Source organism: Oncorhynchus gorbuscha, linkage group LG05 (genome assembly GCF_021184085.1).
Source record: "Oncorhynchus gorbuscha isolate QuinsamMale2020 ecotype Even-year linkage group LG05, OgorEven_v1.0, whole genome shotgun sequence".
Lineage (NCBI taxonomy): Eukaryota > Metazoa > Chordata > Actinopteri > Salmoniformes > Salmonidae > Oncorhynchus > Oncorhynchus gorbuscha.
In genome coordinates, this window is record NC_060177.1 from 88,080,545 (window position 1) to 88,092,676 (window position 12,132).

Sequence of the window (12,132 nt, forward strand, 5' to 3'; positions counted from 1 at the left end):
GTGTGTGTGTGTGTGTGTGTGTAGTCCCACCCTGTGTTCTGTGTGTGTGTGTGTAGTCCCACCCTGTGTTCTGTGTGTGTGTGTGTGTGTGTGTGTGTGTGTGTGTGTGTGTGTGTGTGTGTGTGTGTGTGTGTGTGTGTGTGTGTGTGTGTGTGTGTGTGTGTGTGTGTGTGTGTGTGTCTGACTCCCCTATAGATTCCAAGCCCACCTCCCTTTCACTAGCCAGATGTGAGAACAGACAAGAGCAGAGAGGAGTGCGAGGGAGGGAGGGAGAGAGAGAACATGAGACAGACGAGAGAGAGAGAGAGAGAGAGAGAGAGAGAGAGAGAGAGAGAGAGAGAGAGAGAGAGAGAGAGAGAGAGAGAGAGAGAGAGAGAGAGAGAGAGAGAGAGAAAAAAATGAGAGTAAGAGATAGAGAGGGAGGGAGAGTAAAAGAGAGAGATAATGGCAGGTTAGTCAATTATTCCCGTTGTCACAGTCTCACCACCTCACAAGTAGTGACCTATTCTGAGTTACACCAGAATATCACTGAAGAGGAGACAAATCAAAAGTCATGAGACAGAAGAAAGAGGAGTGTGAGGGAGGGAGAGAACATGAGACAGACGAGAGAGTAGTGTGAGGGAGGGAGAGAGAGAGAGAGAGTAGGACAGTGTCAGAGAGCCAGAGGAGGGAGGAGTTGAGAGAGTAGGAAAGTGTCAGAGAGCCAGAGGAGGGAGGAGTTGAGAGAGACAGAGAGAGTAGGACAGTGTCAGAGAGCCAGAGGAGGGAGGAGTTGAGAGAGACAGAGAGAGTAGGACAGTGTCAGAGAGCCAGAGGAGGGAGGAGTTGAGAGAGACAGAGAGAGTAGGACAGTGTCAGAGAGCCAGAGGAGGGAGGAGTTGAGAGAGACAGAGAGAGTAGGACAGTGTCAGAGAGCCAGAGGAGGGAGGAGTTGAGAGAGACAGAGAGAGTAGGACAGTGTCAGAGAGCCAGAGGAGGGAGGAGTTGAGAGAGACAGAGAGAGTAGGACAGTGTCAGAGAGCCAGAGGAGGGAAGAGTTGAGAGAGACAGAGAGAGTAGGACAGTGTCAGAGAGCCAGAGGAGGGAGGAGTTGAGAGAGACAGAGAGAGTAGGACAGTGTCAGAGAGCCAGAGGAGGGAGGAGTTGAGAGAGACAGAGAGAGTAGGACAGTGTCAGAGAGCCAGAGGAGGGAGGAGTTGAGAGAGACAGAGAGAGTAGGACAGTGTCAGAGAGCCAGAGGAGGGAGGAGTTGAGAGAGACAGAGAGAGTAGGGCAGTGTCAGAAAGCCAGAGGAGGGAGGAGTTGAGAGAGACAGAGAGAGTAGGGCAGTGTCAGAGAGCCAGAGGAGGGAGGAGTTGAGAGAGACAGAGAGAGTAGGGCAGTGTCAGAGAGCCAGAGGAGGGAGGAGTTGAGAGAGACAGAGAGAGTAGGGCAGTGTCAGAAAGCCAGAGGAGGGAGGAGTTGAGAGAGACAGAGAGAGTAGGACAGTGTCAGAAAGCCAGAGGAGGGAGGAGTTGAGAGAGACAGAGAGAGTAGGGCAGTGTCAGAGAGCCAGAGGAGGGAGGAGTTAGAGAGAGACAGAGAGAGTAGGACAGTGTCAGAGAGCCAGAGGAGGGAGGAGTTGAGAGAGACAGAGAGAGTAGGACAGTGTCAGAGAGCCAGAGGAGGGAGGAGTTGAGAGAGACAGAGAGAGTAGGACAGTGTCAGAGAGCCAGAGGAGGGAGGAGTTGAGAGAGACAGAGAGAGTAGGGCAGTGTCAGAGAGCCAGAGGAGGGAGGAGTTGAGAGAGACAGAGAGAGTAGGGCAGTGTCAGAGAGCCAGAGGAGGGAGGAGTTGAGAGAGACAGAGAGAGTAGGGCAGTGTCAGAGAGCCAGAGGAGGGAGGAGTTGAGAGAGACAGAGAGAGTAGGGACAGTGTCAGAGAGCCAGAGGAGGGAGGAGTTGAGAGAGACAGAGAGAGTAGGACAGTGTCAGAGAGCCAGAGGAGGGAGGAGTTGAGAGAGACAGAGAGAGTAGGGCAGTGTCAGAGAGCCAGAGGAGGGAGGAGTTGAGAGAGACAGAGAGAGTAGGACAGTGTCAGAGAGCCAGAGGAGGGAGGAGTTGAGAGAGACAGAGAGAGTAGGGCAGTGTCAGAGAGCCAGAGGAGGGAGGAGTTGAGAGAGACAGAGAGAGTAGGGCAGTGTCAGAGAGCCAGAGGAGGGAGGAGTTGAGAGAGACAGAGAGAGTAGGGCAGTGTCAGAAAGCCAGAGGAGGGAGGAGTTGAGAGAGACAGAGAGAGTAGGACAGTGTCAGAAAGCCAGAGGAGGGAGGAGTTGAGAGAGACAGAGAGAGTAGGGCAGTGTCAGAGAGCCAGAGGAGGGAGGAGTTGAGAGAGACAGAGAGAGTAGGACAGTGTCAGAGAGCCAGAGGAGGGAGGAGTTGAGAGAGACAGAGAGAGTAGGACAGTGTCAGAAAGCCAGAGGAGGGAGGAGTTGAGAGAGACAGAGAGAGTAGGACAGTGTCAGAGAGCCAGAGGAGGGAGGAGTTGAGAGAGACAGAGAGAGTAGGGCAGTGTCAGAGAGCCAGAGGAGGGAGGAGTTGAGAGAGACAGAGAGAGTAGGGCAGTGTCAGAGAGCCAGAGGAGGGAGGAGTTGAGAGAGACAGAGAGAGTAGGGCAGTGTCAGAGAGCCAGAGGAGGGAGGAGTTGAGAGAGACAGAGAGAGTAGGGCAGTGTCAGAGAGCCAGAGGAGGGAGGAGTTGAGAGAGACAGAGAGAGTAGGGCAGTGTCAGAGAGCCAGAGGAGGGAGGAGTTGAGAGAGACAGAGAGAGTAGGGCAGTGTCAGAGAGCCAGAGGAGGGAGGAGTTGAGAGAGACAGAGAGAGTAGGGCAGTGTCAGAGAGCCAGAGGAGGGAGGAGTTGAGAGAGACAGAGAGAGTAGGGCAGTGTCAGAGAGCCAGAGGAGGGAGGAGTTGAGAGAGACAGAGAGAGTAGGGCAGTGTCAGAGAGCCAGAGGAGGGAGGAGTTGAGAGAGACAGAGAGAGTAGGGCAGTGTCAGAGAGCCAGAGGAGGGAGGAGTTGAGAGAGACAGAGAGAGTAGGACAGTGTCAGAGAGCCAGAGGAGGGAGGAGAGACAGAGAGAGACAGAGGAGGGAGGAGTTGAGAGAGACAGAGAGAGTAGGACAGTGTCAGAGAGCCAGAGGAGGGAGGAGTTGAGAGAGACAGAGAGAGTAGGACAGTGTCAGAGAGCCAGAGGAGGGAGGAGTTGAGAGAGACAGAGAGAGTAGGACAGTGTCAGAGAGCCAGAGGAGGGAGGAGTTGAGAGAGACAGAGAGAGTAGGACAGTGTCAGAGAGCCAGAGGAGGGAGGAGTTGAGAGAGACAGAGAGAGTAGGACAGTGTCAGAGAGCCAGAGGAGGGAGGAGTTGAGAGAGACAGAGAGAGTAGGACAGTGTCAGAGAGCCAGAGGAGGGAGGAGTTGAGAGAGAGGACAGTGTCAGAGAGAGAGGAGGACAGTGTCAGAGAGCCAGAGGAGGGAGGAGTTGAGAGAGACAGAGAGAGTAGGGCAGTGTCAGAGAGCCAGAGGAGGGAGGAGTTGAGAGAGACAGAGAGAGTAGGACAGTGTCAGAGAGCCAGAGGAGGGGAGGAGTTGAGAGAGACAGAGAGAGTAGGACAGTGTCAGAGAGCCAGAGGAGGGAGGAGTTGAGAGAGACAGAGAGAGTAGGACAGTGTCAGAGAGCCAGAGGAGGGAGGAGTTGAGAGAGACAGAGAGAGTAGGGCAGTGTCAGAGAGCCAGAGGAGGGAGGAGTTGAGAGAGACAGAGAGAGTAGGACAGTGTCAGAGAGCCAGAGGAGGGAGGAGTTGAGAGAGACAGAGAGAGTAGGACAGTGTCAGAGAGCCAGAGGAGGGAGGAGTTGAGAGAGACAGAGAGAGTAGGACAGTGTCAGAGAGCCAGAGGAGGGAGGAGTTGAGAGAGACAGAGAGAGTAGGGCAGTGTCAGAGAGCCAGAGGAGGGAGGAGTTGAGAGAGACAGAGAGAGTAGGACAGTGTCAGAGAGCCAGAGGAGGGAGCGGATACCGAGAATGAGGGAGGGTTAGAGGAGGAGGAGGAGGAGTTAGTGTGTGAACGATGAAGGGATAGCCTTGATGAAATCAACAGCTTCTTCACTGGTCGGACTTTCCCAAGACTGCATGGTGGTCTGCACGTCTTACACACTCCCTATCGGACACACGCACGGCTGTAGCCGGGACTAACGGTAAGAGCGATGGCAAGCCTCTTGACCTCAGGATCAGGGTTAGGGTGTGGGAGGGGTGGGCAAACATACAGGAAGTAGTGGTGAACGAAACTGAGTGTTCACTCTCTCCATCTTCTCTCTTTTCTTTTCTGGGGACTCCTGAAGTAAAGCAGTGGAAAGAATGAGTGAAGGAAGGAGTTGGTTTCTAGGAATGACGATCCAGGAGTGAATAGTTTGGGAAAGAGAGGGGGGGTGAGAGACCGAGAAAGGGAAAGAGAGAACGAGAAAGGGAAAGAGAGAACGAGAAGGGGAAAGAGAGAGGGGGTGAGAGAACGAGAAAGGGAAAGAGAGGGGGTGAGAGAATGAGAAAGGGAAAGAGAATGAGAAAGGGAAAGGGAAAGAGAGAGGGGTGAGAGGGGGAGAGAATGAGAAAGGGAAAGAGAATGGGGGTGAGAGAATGAGAAAGGGAAAGAGAGGGGGGTGAGAGAATGAGAAAGGGAAAGGAAAGAGAGGGGGTGAGAGAATGAGAGAAAGGGAAAGAGAGAGGGGGGGGTGAGAGAATGAGAAAGGGAAAAGAGAGGGGGGAGAGAATGAGAAAGGGAAAGAGAGAGGGGGTGAGAAAGAGAGAATGAGAAAGGGAAAGGAGAAAGAAAAGAGAGGGGGTGAGAGAACGAGACAGGGAAAGAGAGGGGGGTGAGAGAAGGAGAAAGGGAAAGAGAGAGGGGGTGAGAGAGAAGGAGAGAAGGGAAAGAGAGAGGGGGTGAGAGAATGAGAAAGGGAAAGAGAGGGGGTGAGAGAAGGAGAAAGGGAAAGAGAGAGGGGGTGAGAGAAGGAGAAAGGGAAAGAGAGAGGGGGTGAGAGAACGAGAAAGGGAAAGAGAGAGGGGGTGAGAGAAGGAGAAAGGGGGGTGGAGAAGAGAGAGGGGGTGAGAGAAGGAGAAAGGGAAAGAGAGGTGGGGTGAGAGAAGGAGAAAGGGAAAGAGAGAGGGGGTGAGAGAAGGGAAAGAGAAAGGGAAAAGAGAGAGGGGTGAGAGAAGGAGAAAGGGAAAGAGAGAGGGGGTGAGAGAAGGAGAAAGGGAAAGAGAGAGAGAGAAGGGGGAGTGAGAAGAGAAGGGGGGGAGAAGAAAGGGAAAGAGAGAGGGGGTGAGAGAAGGAGAAAGGGAAAGAGAGAGGGGTGAGAGAACGAGAAAGGGAAAGAGAGGGGGGGGTGAGAGAAGGAGAAAGGGAAGAGAGTGGGAGAGGGGGTGAGAGAAGGAGAAAGGGAAAAGAGAGAGGGGGTGAGAGAAGGAGAAAGGGAAAGAGAGAGGGGGTGAGAGAATGAGAAAGGGAAAGAGAGAGGGGGTGAGAGAAGGAGAAAGGGAAAGAGAGAAAAAGCCATAACTTTGGAATACTTTTTGTGACTTTTTTTCTCTCCAATCTTTACAACATCACTTCAATGCCTTCTAACCTTTAAACAACCAGCTCAATGCCTTCTAACCTTTAAACAACCAGCTCAATGCTCTCTAACCTTTAAACAACCAGCTCAATGCTTTCTAACCTTTAAACAACCAGCTCAATGCTTTCTAACCTTTAAACAACCAGCTCAATGCTTTCTTTGTCTGTACAATGTAGTCTGTTACATATTAGACATGAATGTTTATTGCTGATTGTTTCTCTACATACGGTCTGGTTTATTTCTCTAGTAAACAAGGTTTGACATTTTTCTGTTGGAGAGGATGTCAGAACGGGAAATACTCTTCAGAACTGAGAAGTCATTTTGGGATTGATCTTGATGATGAGGAGGAGGAGGAAGATTCTGATGGTAGTTTAACATAATGCCCTGTGCATACTTGTGTTTTGATCTCGCTGTTTGACCAGGTGTTGTGTTAGTGTGTCATTACCCACAGACAGGCTATTCTCCAGAGTTACTGCTGCGTTACGCTGGGGCACTACCTTGACATAGATCTGTTGTCGCACCGCATTGTCCCTCTCAGGCCACTGTAACTTTCATCTGGTGAGTTCACAGTCCCCTGCAGCCAAACTAAAGACTGAATGGGTCAAATCATCTGGTTAGATCATTGATACGACTGTGCTACGGTCAAAGGAACGAGTCAAAACTGTTTTATAACGACAAATAAATATTAGAACTATTAGACTTAAAGGGTCAATGAAGGCGTTGTGTTGTTATCTGGTAAACTGAGAAGGGACACTCACACCTGGCTTTGTGGACTGACAGGTCAGGTGAATTATTCAGCAGTTGATTGTTGAGAGTTTTTGTGTTCTCTGTGCTCCGGTCTAAAAGAGTTGTACTGTGAAAGACTGTCACTGTCGTGTAGACTGATCCGTCTCACTTCTCTCCCCTCCAACACCACAACTTTACATTGACGTCAGTGCATCAGACAGTACGTGGTCAGGTGAATTCCACTGCTTTACAGGAAGTGTTACTCATCTACAGACTGTATCCACCCAAGGTGCTTCCGTATCTCCCCTAATCACTGATTTCTGATCAGTTCTCCTCAGCCCAGGTCAAACCTAGATGGATCAGAACCTTAATATTACATCTGTTCCTGGATAAGTGGTTTAAAAGTCATAATGATAACTCTCCCAACACATGATGTTACTCTAGTCGATGATGTCATCTCAACAGTAAGTAAGTGACTCAACCAGGAAGTGTGAGTCTGAAATGGCTCCCTGTTCCCTTTTTTTAGTTCAGTACTTTTGAGCAGGGTCCAAAGTAGTGTACTATCTAGGAATTAGGGTGCCATTGAAGATGCACCCAAGTTCACTCCATCCTGAGAGTAATTCCCAGGGTTGGGGAGTAACGGAATACCGAAACCCCCCCCAAAAAATGGTAACTACAATCCGTTACGTTAACAGCAAAAAATATTGTAATTAGATCACAGATACCTTTGAAAAGAAATAGATGATGACATGCCTCATGAGTGTTGTTCAACTGTCACAACAAATTAGAACCACAAATATAAACAGGTTTTTCTCTAATGTTTGTAAACATTGTAAATGTAAACAAACCACTGTATAGCCTCATAAGATGGTTAAAACGATCATTGTGACATCATGGATGGTCATTCTTTGCGTCTATAGCTCTGTCTATTAATCTGAGAACGGTTACATTTCTCCAGGCCCATTCCTCAGCTTTTTAACCAAAACAGAGGCGGGGCGACTGTTTTGTGATTGTTTCATCTGTGGATTTTCCCTTTAAACAGCTGCATATTATCAAGATACCAACGTGTCACTAACAAAAAGGTCAACAAGAGGCCTGTAGCAAATGCAGCATATGGATCTCATTTCTCACATGTAAATAGCACTTTTCAGTAGTGCTCAAAGCCATTCCATGAGCACAGCCTTTTATTTTTCAACTCAACTCAATGACCCAATCAGTCCTCCATGACAGCACAATGATAAACAACACAGTAGGGCTGGCAAATAAATCCTTAGTTTTGGGGTTATTCTCAGGTAAAACTATTTGACTAATCTATACTTCCATATTTTCCAAGTCCTATTCTTGAAGATCAAGGGGTATAACATTTTTATTGCAATGACTAGAATTCCGATTATATATATTTGACCTTTATTTAACGAGCTAAGTCAGTTAAGAACAAATTGTTATTTTCAATGACGGCCTAGGAACTGCCTGTTCAGGGGCAGAACAGGACTTTGGTTTTTAATGTAGATATATAATTGAATCATATTATTATACGTAACAGAAAGCGATGGGTTAGAAGAAGCCCACATAACCAACCCATACAGTAAAATGTAACATCCATATAAGGCCGGCTGTGTAAACTTTAACATGGATTTATCCTGCAATAGATGTCAATAAAATGCTAACATACATGTTGTCTTCTTCTAATGCCTCAAACACATTTAATCCCCAGGTTTTTTCCCCAGACATGAAAATATCCAAATCAAGTGTCATTAGTAACCCTTTGAAGTAATCAATCATTATTTCTCAATTGTTTAATGGAAAAGTAGGTGAAAAAGTGTGTTTTATGGTGGGTCACAATTGTGACTGGTGGGATAATGTTACATATAATGAATTAACATATTTCTCCTATGCAGTTATCAAAGTTATTGTAAATCCCAGCTCAGTTATTAACACATTTAAACTGTCACTAGCAGTCCCCAGCCCAGTTATTAACACATTTAAAACTGTCACTAGCAGTCCCCAGCCCAGTTATGAGCACATTTAAACTGTCACTAGCAGTCCCCAGCCCAGTTATGAGCACATTTAAACTGTCACTAGCAGTCCCCAGCCCAGTTATTAACACATTTAAAAAACTGTCACGAGCAGTCCCCAGCCCAGTTATGAGCACATTTAAACTGTCACTAGCAGTCCCCAGCCCAGTTATGAGCACATTTAAACTGTCACTAGCAGTCCCCAGCCCAGTTATGAGCACATTTAAACTGTCACTAGCAGTCCCCAGCCCAGTTATGAGCACATTTAAACTGTCACTAGCAGTCCCCAACCCAGTTATTAACACATTTAAAACTGTCACTAGCAGTCCCCAACCCAGTTATGAGCACATTTAAACTGTCACTAGCAGTCCCGAACCTAGTTATTAACACATTTAAAACTGTCACTAGCAGTCCCCAACCCAGTTATTAACACATTTAAAACTGTCACTAGCAGTCCCCAACCCAGTTATTAACACATTTAAAACTGTCACTAGCAGTCCCCAACCAAGTTATTAACACATTTAAAACTGTCACTAGCAGTCCCCAACCCAGTTATGAGCACATTTAAAACTGTCACTAGCAGTCCCCAACCCAGTTATTAACACATTTAAAACTGTCACTAGCAGTCCCCAACCCAGTTATTAACACGTTTAAAACTGTCACTAGCAGTCCCCAACCCAGTTATGAGCACATTTAAAACTGTCACTAGCAGTCCCCAACCCAGTTATTAACACATTTAAAACTGTCACTAGCAGTCCCCAACCCAGTTATGAGCACATTTAAAACTGTCACTAGCAGTCCCCAACCCAGTTATGAGCACATTTAAAACTGTCACTAGCAGTCCCCAACCCAGTTATGAGCACATTTAAAACTGTCACTAGCAGTCCCCAACCCAGTTATGAGCACATTTAAAACTGTCACTAGCAGTCCCCAACCCAGTTATGAGCACATTTAAAACTGTCACTAGCAGTCCCCAACCCAGTTATTAACACATTTAAAACTGTCACTAGCAGTCCCCAACCCAGTTATGAGCACATTTAAAACTGTCACTAGCAGTCCCCAACCCAGTTATGAGCACATTTAAAACTGTCACTAGCAGTCCCCAACCCAGTTATGAGCACATTTAAAACTGTCACTAGCAGTCCCCAACCCAGTTATTAACACATTTAAAACTGTCACTAGCAGTCCCCAACCCAGTTATGAGCACATTTAAAACTGTCACTAACAGTCCCCAACCCAGTTATGAGCACATTTAAAACTGTCACTAGCACATTTAAAAGTCCCCAACCCAGTTATGAGCACATTTAAAACTGTCACTAGCAGTCCCCAACCCAGTTATGAGCACATTTAAAACTGTCACTAGCAGTCCCCAACCCAGTTATGAGCACATTTAAAACTGTCACTAGCAGTCCCCAACCCAGTTATGAGCACATTTAAAACTGTCACTAGCAGTCCCCAACCCAGTTATGAGCACATTTATAACTGTCACTAGCAGTCCCCAACCCAGTTATGAGCACATTTAAAACTGTCACTAGCAGTCCCCAACCCAGTTATGAGCACATTTAAAACTGTCACTAGCAGTCCCCAACCCAGTTATGAGCACATTTATAACTGTCACTAGCAGTCCCCAACCCAGTTATGAGCACATTTATAACTGTCACTAGCAGTCCCCAACCCAGTTACTGTGAGCAACCCAGTTATTAGCACATTTATAACTGTCACTAGCAGTCCCCAGCCCAGTTATTAACACATTTAAAACTGTCACTAGCAGTCCCCAGCCCAGTTATTAACACATTTAAAACTGTCACTAGCAGTCCCCAGCCCAGTTATGAGCACATTTATAACTGTCACTAGCAGTCCCCAACCCAGTTATGAGCACATTTATAACTGTCACTAGCAGTCCCCAGCCCAGTTATTAACACATTTAAAACTGTCACTAGCAGTCCCCAGCCCAGTTATTAACACATTTAAAACTGTCACTAGCAGTCCCCAGCCCAGTTATGAGCACATTTATAACTGTCACTAGCAGTCCCCAACCAAGTTATTAACACATTTAAAACTGTCACTAGCAGTCCCCAACCCAGTTATGAGCACATTTAAAACTGTCACTAGCAGTCCCCAACCCAGTTATTAACACATTTAAAACTGTCACTAGCAGTCCCCAACCCAGTTATTAACACGTTTAAAACTGTCACTAGCAGTCCCCAACCCAGTTATGAGCACATTTAAAACTGTCACTAGCAGTCCCCAACCCAGTTATTAACACATTTAAAACTGTCACTAGCAGTCCCCAACCCAGTTATGAGCACATTTAAAACTGTCACTAGCAGTCCCCAACCCAGTTATGAGCACATTTAAAACTGTCACTAGCAGTCCCCAACCCAGTTATGAGCACATTTAAAACTGTCACTAGCAGTCCCCAACCCAGTTATGAGCACATTTAAAACTGTCACTAGCAGTCCCCAACCCAGTTATGAGCACATTTAAAACTGTCACTAGCAGTCCCCAACCCAGTTATTAACACATTTAAAACTGTCACTAGCAGTCCCCAACCCAGTTATGAGCACATTTAAAACTGTCACTAGCAGTCCCCAACCCAGTTATGAGCACATTTAAAACTGTCACTAGCAGTCCCCAACCCAGTTATTAACACATTTAAAACTGTCACTAGCAGTCCCCAACCCAGTTATTAACACATTTATAACTGTCACTAGCAGTCCCCAACCCAGTTATTAACACATTTATAACTTTCACTAGCAGTCCCCAACCCAGTTATTAACACATTTAAAACTGTCACTAGCAGTCCCCAACCCAGTTATTAACACATTTAAAACTGTCACTAGCAGTCCCCAGCCCAGTTATTAACACATGTATAACTGTCACTAGCAGTCCCCAACCCAGTTATTAACACATTTATAACTGTCACTAGCAGTCCCCAGCCCAGTTATTAACACATTTAAAACTGTCACTAGCAGTCCCCAGCCCAGTTATTAACACATTTAAAACTGTCACTAGCAGTCCCCAGCCCAGTTATTAACACATTTATAACTGTCACTAGCAGTCCCCAGCCCAGTTATTAACACATTTAAAACTGTCACTAGCAGTCCCCAGCGTTGCCTCTAGAATGCCCCGTCACATTCTAGTGTGACTATTTTACACATCAAAAACCCTTATACAACACCGATATGAATACTGAGAGCAAAGACAACAAGACAACAACCATCAATGTATCTCAACATTGTTACTTTAGTGCAACATGTACTGAAACATTAATCTTGTAACTTTATTGTAACAGTTGAACTTGTACTTTAGTGCAATATTCATTGTAACATTGTCATTGTGACATTTTAGGGCAACATTCACTAACAACTGTATAGCAGTCGTGTGAGTCATTCCCACTGAACATAGAGGTAACATTTAGGAGAGAGGTAGCCTGTAGAATATTCATTCAACTAGAGGCCTACACTGAACCTAATAATACATTGTCACGCCTTGGTCATTGTATTTTGTGTTTTCGTTATATATTTGGTCAGGCCAGGGTGTGACATGGGTTTATGTTATAGTATTTTCATATTGGGGTTTGTAGTATTTGGGATCGCGGCTGAGTTGGGGTGTTGTATAGGCTTGGCTGCCTGAGGCGGTTCTCAATCAGAGTCAGGTGTTTCTCGTTGTGTCTGATTGGGAACCGTATTTAGGTAGCCTGGGTTTCGCTTTGGATTTTGTGGGTGATTGTTCCTGTCTCTGTGTAG

General features: G+C 46.7%; 1 protein-coding gene across 3 annotated transcripts in view; it reads left to right on the plus strand.

Moving 5' to 3' along the window:
- Nucleotides 1–3,992: 3,992 nt before the first annotated feature.
- Nucleotides 3,993–12,132, plus strand: part of LOC124036642 (phospholipid-transporting ATPase ID-like) — a 71,588-nt gene continuing 63,448 nt past the window's right edge. For 2 of the 3 annotated variants that reach the window (XM_046351463.1, XM_046351464.1), the window contains exon 1: nt 3,994–4,229. The gene's annotated coding sequence lies outside the window, so the exon portion shown is untranslated. Of the gene's footprint in view, nt 4,230–12,132 lie in introns of all 3 variants that reach the window. The other variant, XM_046351465.1, reaches the window with a different exon arrangement.